At 38.4% G+C, this 13,902-nt stretch overlaps 1 long non-coding RNA gene across 2 annotated transcripts in view; it reads left to right on the forward strand.

Moving 5' to 3' along the window:
* Positions 1 to 13,902, forward strand: part of LOC143714124 (uncharacterized) — a 284,206-nt gene that overhangs the window by 44,158 nt on the left and 226,146 nt on the right. For both annotated transcript variants that reach the window (XR_013195410.1, XR_013195409.1), the window contains exon 3: positions 4,886 to 5,007. This is a non-coding gene — a long non-coding RNA (uncharacterized LOC143714124). The remainder of the gene's footprint in view (positions 1 to 4,885; positions 5,008 to 13,902) is intronic.

The following is a 13,902-nucleotide window of genomic DNA, read 5'->3' on the forward strand; positions in this document are numbered from 1 at the left end:
TGTGCATGAAAAAGGCAAATTTTTCCTTTAATTCTCTGGCTACTTGATTCTTATACAAGGTCTCCTTGCTCCCCTTGGTCTTAGTTCCACTCCTTGGCAGTAGGTGGCAGTAATGTCCTACATTTGAGCTCAGATGGGCTAGTACTTTAGTATGGACCGTACTACATGAACACCGGAGACCCTTCTGTGAAATGCATTCAGTGCATGTAGCACTGTCCGACCTTTCCCTCTCTACCTCTGCTGCTCTCTTCCTCTCTGAAAGGATTAATTGTGAATGCACAGACAGTTTCTTAAAGCTAATGATTAAAAAGAAACTCAGAGCTCTTCCAATTACGACCCTGCCAAGCATCCATGAGATACTACAGCCCTAATTGGTCAGATCATTAAATCGGGAAGGAAAAAAGGAAGAGAAAAGGAGGAGAAATGAGGGAGAGGGTCTACGTAGTGAGTCTTCATGATACCGTGGTAAGAAAAGTGGAGGGAGGGTATAGAAAATTATATATAAAAAATATAATTTTTGATGATTGCAATGAAATTCCACTTGGCTTGCTGCAAATGTAGTGCGTTATAATCCAAAATGTAATTACTGTACACCTGCCGGAAATTATATGGTATTAATGTTTTCAAATAATCCTTTTTTCAGACTTGGGTCAATTTACAAGAAACATTGCTGATTAAAGCATAAAATTTAAAATTAGATAATCCAGTTTGATTATTCTGAACACAATGTGAAGTGACGATGGGTTCACAACTCATTTTACTTGCTTTTATGTGATGCATTTCCATGTCAAATGGGAAAAAGTGTAGGGTAAGAGACCTGACTTTGTCCATTGGAAACTGATTGAAATGGAAAAAAATGGGTGTTACATACCAGAATAGGAATGCAAGTTTGTTGAAAAAGTGCTTAAAGCGATAGTTTGACAACATGGGGATGAGTAAATGATACCCCCCATACCCCCCATCGCCTCTTGCAGGCGGAGGGGTACCCTTGAGACTGCGCTCTGCACCCACCCTCACCCATCCAGGGGGCCAGTCACAGCGGCCGCAGCTCCTGGGGGTAAGGACAGATGAGGCGAGAGAAAAGGAGATGGAAGAATGAGGACAGATCGAGACGAGAGAGGAAAAACAAATCTTGGTCCGGTTCCCAAAAGGCATTGCCATCTGGTCCCCCACCAACTGGGTGACCACCTCTGCGATGCCTGGTGGTGGGGCTGGATGGCCCTCGGTGGACGGCCCTCTAACTCCTTCGACGTCTGGCGAACTGTGGTGATAATCCTGGAGAATCCTCCAGAATCCTGGCGGCCGGCAGCGAGTTTGTCCATAGCATTCGCGCCACCGGCCTCGCTCTGTTCCCGTGGCTCTCGGCCCACCTGGTTTGCCACAGTTAAAGGGTTGGTTCACCCAAAAATTTTAATTTTGTTATTAATTACTCACCCTCATGTCGTTCCAAACCCGTAAGACCTTCGTTCATCTTCGGAACACAAATGAAGAAATCTTGATGAAATCTGAGAGCTTTCTATCCCTCCATTGACAGCAACGTCATTGCAAATTTCAAGGCCCAGAAAGGTGGTAAAAACATTGTTAAAATAGTCCATGTGACTACAATAGTTCAACCTTAATGTTATGAAGCGATGATAATACTTTTTGTGTTAAAAAAAAACTAAAATAACAAATTTATTCAACAATCTCTTCTCTTCCATGTCATTCTCATATGCTGTTGATGTAGTGTAAACAGTGGAGCGCCTCTGGGTTCTAGGTTAGAACGTAGGCTCACTATTGGCCGACGCTGGTCATGTGTGTGTGATGCGTGCGATGCTGGTCAATAGTGAGCCGACATTCTGACGTAGAACCCAGAAGCGCTGCACTGTTTACACTACGAACTAACCCTTTAACATTATCCAATAGCCTGCACCGTCTAAATGACATCAGCAGAATGGTATGTTGATATATTTTTTTTTAAGTTTAGACATTCACAACAGTAATATTACACACAGTGCAAAAAACAATGGCACAAAAAAAAAATAACATTCACCGTTGCATTAAACAACACCAGAGCGTCACGCCTCGTAATAGCCACTCTGCAAATTGTTAGTGATGCTGTCATCTAACAGTCTGTTTGTCACGGATGTACTCACAGATAGAAGCTTTCAGTTGAAACTCTCGCTGTCTCTGAGAGCAAACGCTCTATCAAATTCATTCGCTCTGTTAGACAGACGCCTAGAGTGAAATGCTGTCGTTGCGGAGCTGCCCGTTTTGCCAGTTGTTCCTCAGAGGGTTGCTTTGTGTCTGCGTGTGTATGTCCTGATCCTCTGTTTCGGCCTGACCTCATGAATCCATTAGCGCACATGTTCTGTTCACCCGTCCCCTTCATTTCTCTAAACACTTGCAGCTCAACAGGAAAACAACCTCATGTGAGTGGGAAGGAGGGGAAACCCTTATAAAGAAATCCAACCAGATGGGCTAAGACACACTCACAAAGAGACACACTTCACGTTAAGTGCCATGGATCTTTCGGTGTGTTCTGAGATATGAGGTGGCTCTCTGGCTTGTCATTCGAAACGGTGGCATTATCAGCGAGAGTGATTTGAGTTGTGATGGATTTGTGGTTTGTGTGTGGCTTCTAGTGTGTGTTGCGGGTTATTAATAGGTGATGTGCGTTGCGCTTATGGACGGTAGTGCTCTTGATTTCCCTGTGCCCATCAGCGCTATTGATGAAGCCATTTGGCTGTTAGGTTCACTCCTACACACACGCTGTTTGTGGCATGTGTGTAAAGCTCATCCTGTTGCTCTTCACCACATGAATTCAAGAGGGAAAAATTGAGTATTTGCTCTGAAGGGTACTACCTGTCAGTGCCTGTACTACACATCAATACCACACAAAATCTTTTTCTTAGAGAATAAGAAAAATAATAATTAAATAATTATATGACGTCTCTATGATGTTATTTTAGTCGATTAAGTTTTAAATATGGATATTTTTCTTACACAAACACATCGATTTACATCAGAAGGCCTTTATTAACCCCCGCAGAGTCTTGTGGATTACTTTTATGATGGATGGATGCACTTTGATGTACTTCAAAACAGAAACGGCCATTCACTGCGATTATAAAACTTGGAAGAGCTAGGACATTTTTTAATATAACTCCGATTGTATTCGTCTGAAAGAAGAACACCATATACACCTGGGATGACTTGAGGGTGAGTAAATCATGGGGTAATTTTCATTTTTGGGTGAACTAACCCAAACACCATTTATGGATTTCTTTTTTTATTAATTTATTAATTTGTTTGATTATTAAAATTTTCGAGTAATTGCCTAACCCTAGAAAAAGTACGCTAATTATTATTACAAAGTACTTATTTGTGTATTTACAATGTAACAAGGGAAATTCAAAATATGTAACCTATTTTTTTTCTGCCCTCATATAACTAAAAATAAATTATATTCATATTCATTTGAGAAATGCTCAGATATTTAAATGCTTTTTTTACTTTTTCAACTTTCTTTAGTCTTTAATGTTGCTGTTTGAGCATGAACAGTGTCTGCAAATTTACAAAGCACAAAGTCCACTATTTCTCTTTATCAATAAGCACTGTTTCTGAACTCCCTGTAATGCTCCGATTGTAGGCTACCTTTCTTCCATGTATATGTCTCAATTTTCTTCATTTAAATAATTACCACCCAAGGCATACATAAAAAAGGGGCCTGGTTGGAGTTTTGTTAGTAGTGTGTTGAAACTTCCAGTTATGATAAAGGGCCGTGACATTTCTGAAACATGCTTAAAACCGCTGACCAATCACAACACACTGGTCCAGCTGACCAATCAGAGCACATTGCACTTCAGAAGAGGGGGTTCATAGAGACAGGAACTAAACATACCCTTCGTCTCAATGTCCATACTATCCACCCTAAAGAGTATGTGAGATTAAAATAAGTGTGTCCCAAAGCATAGTATGTTGAAAAAAGTATGCCAGAAGTCCCTGGATCATGGTCTACTATTTCTGGTCGATTTTCGAGGTGTGTATTTGTGCTCATTATAACGGCTAATATTGCCCTCAAGCCATTGTGCTTTGAAAGAGGATTCAGTTCAGAAAACTACACAACATGGCGGATGTGCGCAACCGTTGGTTGAGTATAGAGAGGTTATAATAAAGGGGTTTGAGTGACCAATAATCAACATTTAAGCTGATTAAAATATTTATGTAATGTTATCCATGTTATATTTCAACTGAAACAACAATGTGAACTTTTATAAAGATCCGTTTGGCTATTTAACTTTTAAATGCATCATTATGCATGAATGAGGAGAGTGTCTGCATGAAAGACTGGCAGATCAAAGTGCTTCTCCTAAACATTAGGAAATTTAGTTAAATTAAATGTGGAGGGTTTTAACGTTGACCAGATGATAGACAGGTGCGTGTAATTAAGCGGCAGAGAGCAACCGTTAAAGACGCTATTATGACGTGATAGTATGTCCCAAAGCTTGTCTACTCTTCTGCTAAACAAAGAAAAGTATGTACTTTTAATTCACAAAAAGAGTACATACGTTTAGGACGTAGTATAAGTAGGCGAATTGAGATGCAGCAATAATTACTCACAAACTGGGAAGAGAGGTGTTAAAACTGTAAAGTATGTGATTTGAATCTTTTTCTTTTTTTTCCTTTTTTACATTCTAGCAAGAAAACCTATTGTAGTGGAGCCAAAAACAATTTAGGACTTTGTAAAAGGGCATAGTATACTAGTGTGTGTGTGTGTGTGTGGTGTGTGTGTGTGGTGTGTGTGTGTGGTGTGTGTGTGTGGTGTGTGTGTGTGTGTGTGTGTGTGTGGTGTGTGTGTGTGTGGTGTGTGTGTGTGGTGTGTGTGTGTGTGTTGTCTCCACAGAGCTGATGTTGGTGCCAGGCTGTATTGATCAGTCCTAACAGTTATCCCAGCCCTTTAAACTCAGCCCAGGACTACTGCAGCACAGAATTAAGTGAAAGAAATCCCTTCGAGACAACAGGATGGTGAGTGTGGAGCAGGGAGAGGAAAGGATGGAGTGAAAGAGTGAATGGAAGTCTGTTTGATAAAGAGCGTTCAGGGCTGAGGGCTGGGATTTCAACATGTTGAAGTTCTCAGAGCTTCATTGATTGAATGTCTTCCTCTCCGCCACACACTGACCATGAAACAATCAATGATCACACAGCACCCCACACCAATGGATCAGGCTTCCAGGAACCTGAAGAGTTACTGTACATGCGTACAAAAGCTCTAGAGCAAAGTGACTAAAAGTGGCATTCTGTTTCAAAGGTGAACATGGTTTATCGCTGTTTGACAGAAATAGTTCTATTGCTTTTACCAAATTTCAGATCTGGCCTTTATTTCCAGATAATGGCAAGATGATGAAACTAGGCGTCAAATTGTGTAAAAATATAACATGAAAATATAAACTCCCAAAATTTTCAGCAGCCATTACTCCAGTTTTCAATGTCATAATACTCATTGTAATTGGCTGATTTCTTATTATCAATGTTGAAAACAGTTGTGCTACTTTTTTCAGGATTTCTTGAGAACGTTTTAAAAGAACAGCATTTATTTGAAATGGATTGAAATTTACTGTCGCTTCTACTGACCACAAACTTTTGAATGGTAAGGTACAATAGAAAAAGATCCATAGAACCACTGTGAACTGCAAAATGCTAAAAGCCATTTTTTAAAACGACACAAACCTAGTTTTACAGTTTAAAAAAAATATTTATGCTGTTCAATACGTAGAATAAATATTATATTCTAATGAAAAAAATAAATCTAATGGCGCTTTTCCACTGCATGGTATGGTTTGGTACGGCTCACTTTAGTGCATTTCCACAATTCCACCCCATGGTACGGTATGGCTCGGCTCACTTTGTGGCGCTTTTCCACTGCATGGTACGGCTCAGTATGGCTCGCATCTCCTCTATTTCTCTTATTCTTCCTCTGTGCAGTACTGTTATAGGGAGGTTTAGCTCGGAGCTCGAGCCGAGTCTCTGGTTCGAGCCTCCTTCGAGGAAGGCAAGCCGAGTTTGTTTACCATTAACTAAGTCTGAATGGACAAATGAACTCATGAATCTTCTCTAAATCTAATCATTAAGTCATAATATTAAGTCTAAATTCCCATTTGTTGAACAACATCAGTCTGATATGTTTTTATCATAATGTGCTGCCAGTCGATCACCTACGGTAGCTGTATCTCATGTAGCCTCACATCGCCAACTCTCATCAAAGAATCAACAATTTCCAATTGCTTTGGCTTTGCAAGTTGCTGTCAGTGTGTATATTTTGACATTATTATATATTAAATTTAGCATATTTATGCCACTGCACACTGACTTTGATGTAACCGTAAGTTGTTTAATATGACAAATAAAAATCATAGCAGTCAATTCACACATTAAATAATTTTTGATAGGCAGGGAAAATAAAGTGGCTGGAGTAACTTTGCAGTGCGTCAAAAATAGAAATGGGTATTAGTCAACTGAATACTCATCACTTCCAGTATTCACCCGTTGATGTTTTGTGCTGTTCATTTTGACAGCAGGTTTAAAGAGCTGGTGCGGAGCCGTTTTTTGACATAGAACCACATTTTCTTCGATACAAACACAGAATAGGGCCAGATAGGGTATTGGCTCTAGTACCCACACTTTCACCAGATTGGTGGAAAAGAGATTATAAGAAGCATACTATGACCAGCATAGATTTCTTTAGGCTTCCGGTGGGTAAAACGGTTTTGGCAGCCATGATTTAAGTAAGGGTCAAGCTCTCTGATTGGCTCCTGTGATCTTATGGCCGCTGTGTAATTGGCAGAGGTAAACTTATGGGCACACTGGCGTGACACTAATATGTCTTGTGGCTGTTGACATTCCTGTCCGAATTTACTGCTGTCATCAAGGTCACACTCCCTCTCTTTCTCCTTCTGTCTCTCTCTCTCTCTGTCTGTATAGCCTTAGTCCACAAGAGTGATGACCACTAGTCAGGCTCAGAGAGCAGGGCAAATTCTCTGTCTGTCAAAGCCCTAAAGCATTTTTAGTGAGCCTTACACACACACAAACACAATGCATGCTTTTTTGACTTTTAGCAATATACAATGGCCTTCCATGAATAACAGAATTGTTCTGTCCACAGAAATATAAATGTGAAATTTAATTACTGGATGTTTTTTGTAGGTGAAGTGTGTAATTTGTGAGCTAAAGTGTGTACATTAAATTTATCGAAAGTGGCATTAAAGGCTTTTACATTATGAAAAGAAAAAAAATCTTAAATGTCTTGACCACCAAATCAGCTTTCTAGATTGATTTCTGAAGGATCACGTGACACTGAAGACTGGACGGCTGCTGATATATATATATATATATATATATATATATATATATATATATATATATATATATATATATATATATATATATATATATATATATATATATATATATATTATTTTTCATATATATTATTTTTCATAATAATTATTATATATTTTTTAATATCTCTAAATGCTGGTGTCAGATTTTGTCTTATTAAAATCATGCCAGATTAGATTAACAACAATCAGTGACCTCAGTAGATTAAAAAAATCCATAAAGAGAGAGAGATAAATATGAGGATGGTGTTGAAAACATGATGAGGTCACTGGAATATAGCTCCATCGATCCTCAATCCTGCTCTGAGCTGTCAGTTTACTGCTGCTCAGATGTGACGATTTTACGGGCCGTGCACGTGCCTTTATGCACGTGTGCTCAGGAAAGAGAGGATATGAAAATGAACTGATGCAAATCAAATCCTCTCTATGGAAGCGTCATGCTCTTTCTCAGAACTCTGAACTGGATTAGCACCATCTCACCAGAGGACACTCTGTGTGGAAGAACATTGTGTGATGTTGGACATGAATGTAGATTCTAAAGTTTTGTAGTCTCGTTAAAAATGAGCTTGATTCAGCCACTTGATCTATTAATTCATGTATTCTGTTAGTTTATTCTGGCATTTATTTTCTCATTTGATCGTTCTTTTTCTGGATGCACAAGTGCTACTGAATAAAGTTGGACCTGCTAGCAGATAGAGAACACCCTCCAACTACGTATTCCACTAATTACTACTTTACTAATTCTGACTTTAGTCAACATGACTGTCTAGTACAGGGGTCTCCAACCTTTTTTCATTGGAGAGCTACTTTTTAAAAAAGATAGTGGCCGAGAGCTACTCATGTAGGCTAATACGATACTTAAATCTCTTAAATAATGTCTCATAACTCTCATATTAACAACTAGTTTTTGTAGAACGATGTATGTCACCCTTAAATGTCAGAGAAAAGAACAGAATCAGAGATTAATTTTTTTAAAGAAAATTGTACTTTGCGTATTATACTGTAAAAACACATAATTATAGTTGATTTTACAGTGCATCTTAACTAGAGATGAAATGGCATGAAAATTTCATGATTATAGTGACCAAATTGAGCACGGTTATCTCAGAATCCTGTTCAAAAAGTACTAATACTACACAATAAAATCAATTCACCAAGGTTTATGTCGAAAAACGGCAAATAACAAATATAATTAGAATTCATTTGCACTTTTTGTTTACATAAACAAAATAACAACATTAAAAATGATGGTCAGATTTTAAAGGAGTGTCTTGCGACATGTTATCTACTAACATGTAGCCTACAAGTTCAAATAAAGTTTTGACAAAAAAAAGATTTATAAAAAGCTTGCATATTTCAGCCTTAAAATCATTTTTTATAAAAAGATAGAATTACTGGAAAAAGATAAATTACTGACGTTCACAATGCACGTAAGCTTATCTTTCATTATTAATAGTAAAATTCGGTCAGATTTTCCCGTGGCGTCTGTCATTGCTATGCAACCATGCACTGCGCTCTCCACAATGACAAAGAAGTTTTAGTAGCTAATGGATTTTTCATCTCGCTGTGCCTGGAAAAAATGAGCGCGTCGCTTCAATTATGAGCTTCCTACATTCGAAATAACGAACTTGAGCACAATCAGGCCACTGGTAGCTCGCGAGCGACGTGTTGGAGACCCCTGCCATAGACCATTGGCAACCACAATGCGTGCTCCACAGATGAGGCACACAGCTTTATCTTTAACGTTAGTGAAGAGGAATTCTGTTTCCCACTCCTCGTTAAAATAATAAGTCGTCTTCTTTTTTGCATGACCTGCATCATCAGCCATAATTAATCTTTTTTTTCTTTTTTATAGTTCAATTTATCTTATGTATGTACTGTCTGCCCGCGACCGCCTCAACTCACAGAAGTTACGTTGCGTTTTTTTTTTTTTTTAAACCTCCTCCTCCGCGGGCACCATGTTGGAGACCACTGTAGTCATCACAGTTTTGCAATCAGATTGCTTTCACCTCAATTCATGTTGCACTCTAGTGTTTATATGGGTGTTGAAGGATCAAATCTAGCTTGCACCTTGTCCCAATCCCCCTCATGTTCCAGTAATTTCTTGTTCTCTCTACTCTCCTATAAATAAAGGTGGCAAAACAGATGTGTTAGGCTGGTTCAAAGTAAATGAGAGTAGTGAAATGACAACTTTAAAAAAAATATTTTCATACAATTTTCCCCACAGATTCACACCTCATGCCCGTTGACTAATCTTAGATTTTCTAAGAAAATTGTGGATAATTATATTAAATGTGGAACAGTATTGAGACTAAGGGCCCTTTCACACCTGACTTGTTTGGTCCGGACTTTCGGACTTTTCAGTTTTGTCCGATTCAAAATTACAGTTGTGAAACCTACCCCGGACCACGGTCCGGACCAAACAGATGAAATTTGGTCCGACGAAAATTGGTAGTCCCGGTCCGGATCTAACTGAACAAAGGTTTGGTTCGTTTCTAGTGTGAAAGCATTTCTGTATGGTTCGGACTTTTAGACCTTTCACAGGAAGTTCCAGTGGTTCCCGCATAGCCGAAAAAACAGAAGGTGGCAGGAAAAATGAGCCGTGGTAGCACATGGGGAGAGGAGGAGACGAGGTTTTTAATTGAAGTATGGTCTGATGACATAGCGGTTAATAAGTCGTCAACTGGAAAAAACGCACAAAAAAAAAGAGCTCACATGATTGCTTAAAATGTTCGCAGGACGAGGATGTTCATTTGGCGAATTTGAACTAGCCTTGTGTATAGTTGGTGCTGCAGGTAATTATGCCATAAAAATAACAATACCGTTGCAACGATATGCATCTGTTTATTCATGTTGTTAAAGCTACCCGTTGACAACACGCTGACGTCAGACACACGTCCATTTACAAACCAATCAATGTCAAGATGCAGCCCACATAGATGATGACGACAGGACGCAAGTATGTCACGTAAAGTTCTTTAGTGCGCTCACATAATTGCAGTGTGAAACCAAACCAAAACTTTCTGAAAGTATAAAATGCATCAAAACGTGAACTTTGGTTCGGACCTTGGTGCGGACTTTCAGGTGTGAAAACGCCTTAATTTGCAGTACTGGTCTAAAGATTTGTTTTTGTTTATTTTTTGTTTTTGAAAAAAGTATCTTGTGCTCAGCAAGTCTTTATTTTAGAAATGCACAAAGTAATTTTGTTTAATATTACAATTATTCAAATTGTTTTCTCTTGTGATACATTTTAAAATGCAATTTATTCCTGTAATGGCAAAGTTGAATTTCCAGCAGCCATTACTCTAGTGTCATACGATCCTACATAAATTATTTTAATATCCTGATTTGATGTTCAAGTAATAGTTCTTATCAAAGTTAAAAATGGTAGTGCTGCTTATTTCTTTTTTGTGTAGAAACCATGAAACCATAATGGTTTCTTGATTATTAAAGTTCAAAAGAACAGCATTTATCTAAAATTGATTTTTTTTTCTAACTATGTAAAAGCCTACTGTGACTTTGATCAATTTAATGCATCCTTGCTGAATAAATCAATTTATTTAAAAAAACGAAAAATGTATTGACCCCAAACATTTGACCTGTGCAAATAATCAATTTAGCCTTCTCATAACGAAAACAATGAATCATTACAAATGACTTGTGGTGGAATCATCAACCTCAACCATCCTCAACCTCCCGAACAGTCTTGACTGAATCCTGTTAATGCGCTCTCTCTTAATGCACTGATTCTCAATTTCTTCTCTGTTGCAGACTGGAGTTCTTTGAACAGTCTTGAAACTTTGTATTTCGGCACTTCTTTAGTTTTTCTTATTTGTAAGTCACTTTGTGCAATGTTGTGCATGTATGAAAAACTAAATGGAACGAGGGATGTCATGCTCAAAGTATCAAAAAAGTGGTCCATATGACCACTTGCACTACATTCCAAATCTTCTAAAGGGAAGGAGTTTTCCTTTTTGGGTGAAGTATCATTACGGAAAGCAGCATCTACTTTTCAGCAGAGAGAAAGGGTGTGTTAAAGCATGCCTGAAGTGTGACGCTCTGTCTGTCTGTGTTTTAGTGTGTTTGTGTGCTTCAGTCAGGTTTGTGGACTCCAAGGGCCCATTTCTTCAGTCTGGTGAACAGCCTCAAATCAAAAACTCTCTCTCCATCCCCCCCACCCCCCTCATGTCTTCCACCAACATCCCAACAGAGCACCGTGAGCTTTTTTCAATTATTATCAGCTTAACGGGTGATCCTGAAACCAATCAATACGGGTTGAAGAAAACTTTTCACATAAATAATACTTTCCTTTCTCCCCCTCCCCTCTCTTCTTTAACAACTAGAGGTGTTTCTTTTTCTCATTCTTTCCATTCATAATGTTTTCCATTTTTTGTGTTCCTCCATAGCTATAGATTCTGCCGCTGAGAGGCCTCGTCTATTACAGCTACCCTGACTCAGCTAGCCTGTATTTAACCACCTCATAATTCACTCTGCCTAATTCTGCACACATGAGAGACATGTAACGCCTCTGCTGTTAATAAACTGAGATTTAGTGGCATTTAATGAGATTATGAGCTTGATAAATCAATTAAATTTCAATTAAATACTAACAGCTTTCCGCATTAATGCAGTTTAATATATCCTTATTGTTAAAGGATAGATGATTGATATAATCCAGGCTAAATCTACAATTTTACCCCTGCTTCTATAATCGATCAAGTACAATAAGATGATAATTGAATGAATTCCCTTTTGTATTAATGAAAGACATTTGAAGGTAATCTGATAGTGTGCCAAAGAGGAGATCGAACTAGCAAAATATGTCTAGTAATGGTACTGTAAGCACATGTTCTCTGATGTCAGTTTGTTTAGTTTGTACAGACTTTTTCATTTTGTCTATTGATGAGGATTATGGCATGAGAAAGTTAATTTTGACAACAGTTTCAAAAAGTTTCTAAAGGTACGAGTGGCTGAAATAAGCAGTGTTTATTTAGATTCTTAATTTCTATTGCAGGGTCACATACCTGCATGTGTTTTAAAAAAAAAAAAAAAAATTAACTTTTCAAGAAATTTCATATATTGACTGCTGGAGTTGGTTATAATTATCAAAAGTAGGCCCTAATGAAGTTTTGAAGTCACCACAAAATCTAAATTGTTATTTTTTTTTAATGGAATATTGCAGTGTTTATTATAAATGATTTATCCGTACACACACACACACACACACACACACACACACACACACACACACACACACACACACACACACACACACACACACACACACACACACACACACACACACACACACACATATATATATATTATAATCTTTTAACAAAATAACTGCCCTTCCCACAACTAAGGTGGGGGAAAAATAAATAATACAATGTATCATGTTAACCTGTGTAAAACCAATGGAAACGTTTTTACCTCAAACTCAGACTTCTTGCAAGCAACCATTTCTACATTGTTCTCATTTTCTAATATCCATTTAACCTCAGGACAACCACAAAGCTGCAGTGTATTAAACCTCCTCCGCACAAGCAAATGAGGGAGGCCGAGAGGGAGAGGAGGTGGAGGAACAGACAGCGAAGAAGGGCGGAAGGGGAGGGTGGGAGATATAAATTTAATATTCTGTTGTCATCATAAAATGGCTCTGTGGCTTTAGTGTGTCAGAATTGAGCGCTGAGCCGCAGATTTACTCCAGATGTCAAAAGAAACGGCTCTTCATATTTCAGATGCTGTCACGCAGCACTCCGGCTTGATGAGTGATCTACGGCTCTCATAGATGCTGCAGGATGGACATGTCAGACAGTCTTCAATTTCCTGTTTTACAGGGAATCTTTGCACTCTCTTTTTTTACTTCTTAAGAGGAGGCGCTTTTAGCACCTATTCCTTTTGTCATTTCATTTGCTAGTCTATTTTTCACTTGTAATCTATGTTCACATACAGTATAAACATTTATGTAGTGATCTGAGAGGGTTTTATTCCCAGTTGCCTTTTTGGCACTCTAGCGCTTCCTTTTTTTGAGACTCGCTTCCTTCCTGTTTTATTCTATTCACTCATTATTTATTCTCTCCCTGTTGTATGCTGCACAATTCCCATCTTATGATCTGTGCATGCTCAGCATTTCATCTCCGAGGAAACAACACGCACACACAGTATCCTCACTGTTTGCCCATGGACACACTCACCTGTCAGGTCATTTTTTAAAGTCTGAGATGTCAAACTGTAGTATTGACTTCCATTGTTAGTTTCTCCCTTGAGGGAAGCTGGTAGGCGGGGATGGGTGTAGTTTTGTGTGTGTGTGTGTCGGAGTCTGAGAGATCATTAGTGGTTTTTGCTAAAGAAAACATCAATATTACTATTGCTCATACTGTCTTCAATTCCCCTAACCCTAAGTATAAAACTTGGACACATAACTAGTCCCGCACTGTGCTATAGACATGAATGGTACCTCAAATTGTTTGCCTTGAGAAGAGGTGTGATATTGCTTTCTAAGAGATTGGAGTTTTCACTTGGT

The sequence above is a fragment of the Siphateles boraxobius genome, unplaced genomic scaffold (assembly GCF_051911475.1).
Source record: "Siphateles boraxobius isolate OS27281-9 unplaced genomic scaffold, OSU_SipBor_1 53, whole genome shotgun sequence".
Lineage (NCBI taxonomy): Eukaryota > Metazoa > Chordata > Actinopteri > Cypriniformes > Leuciscidae > Siphateles > Siphateles boraxobius.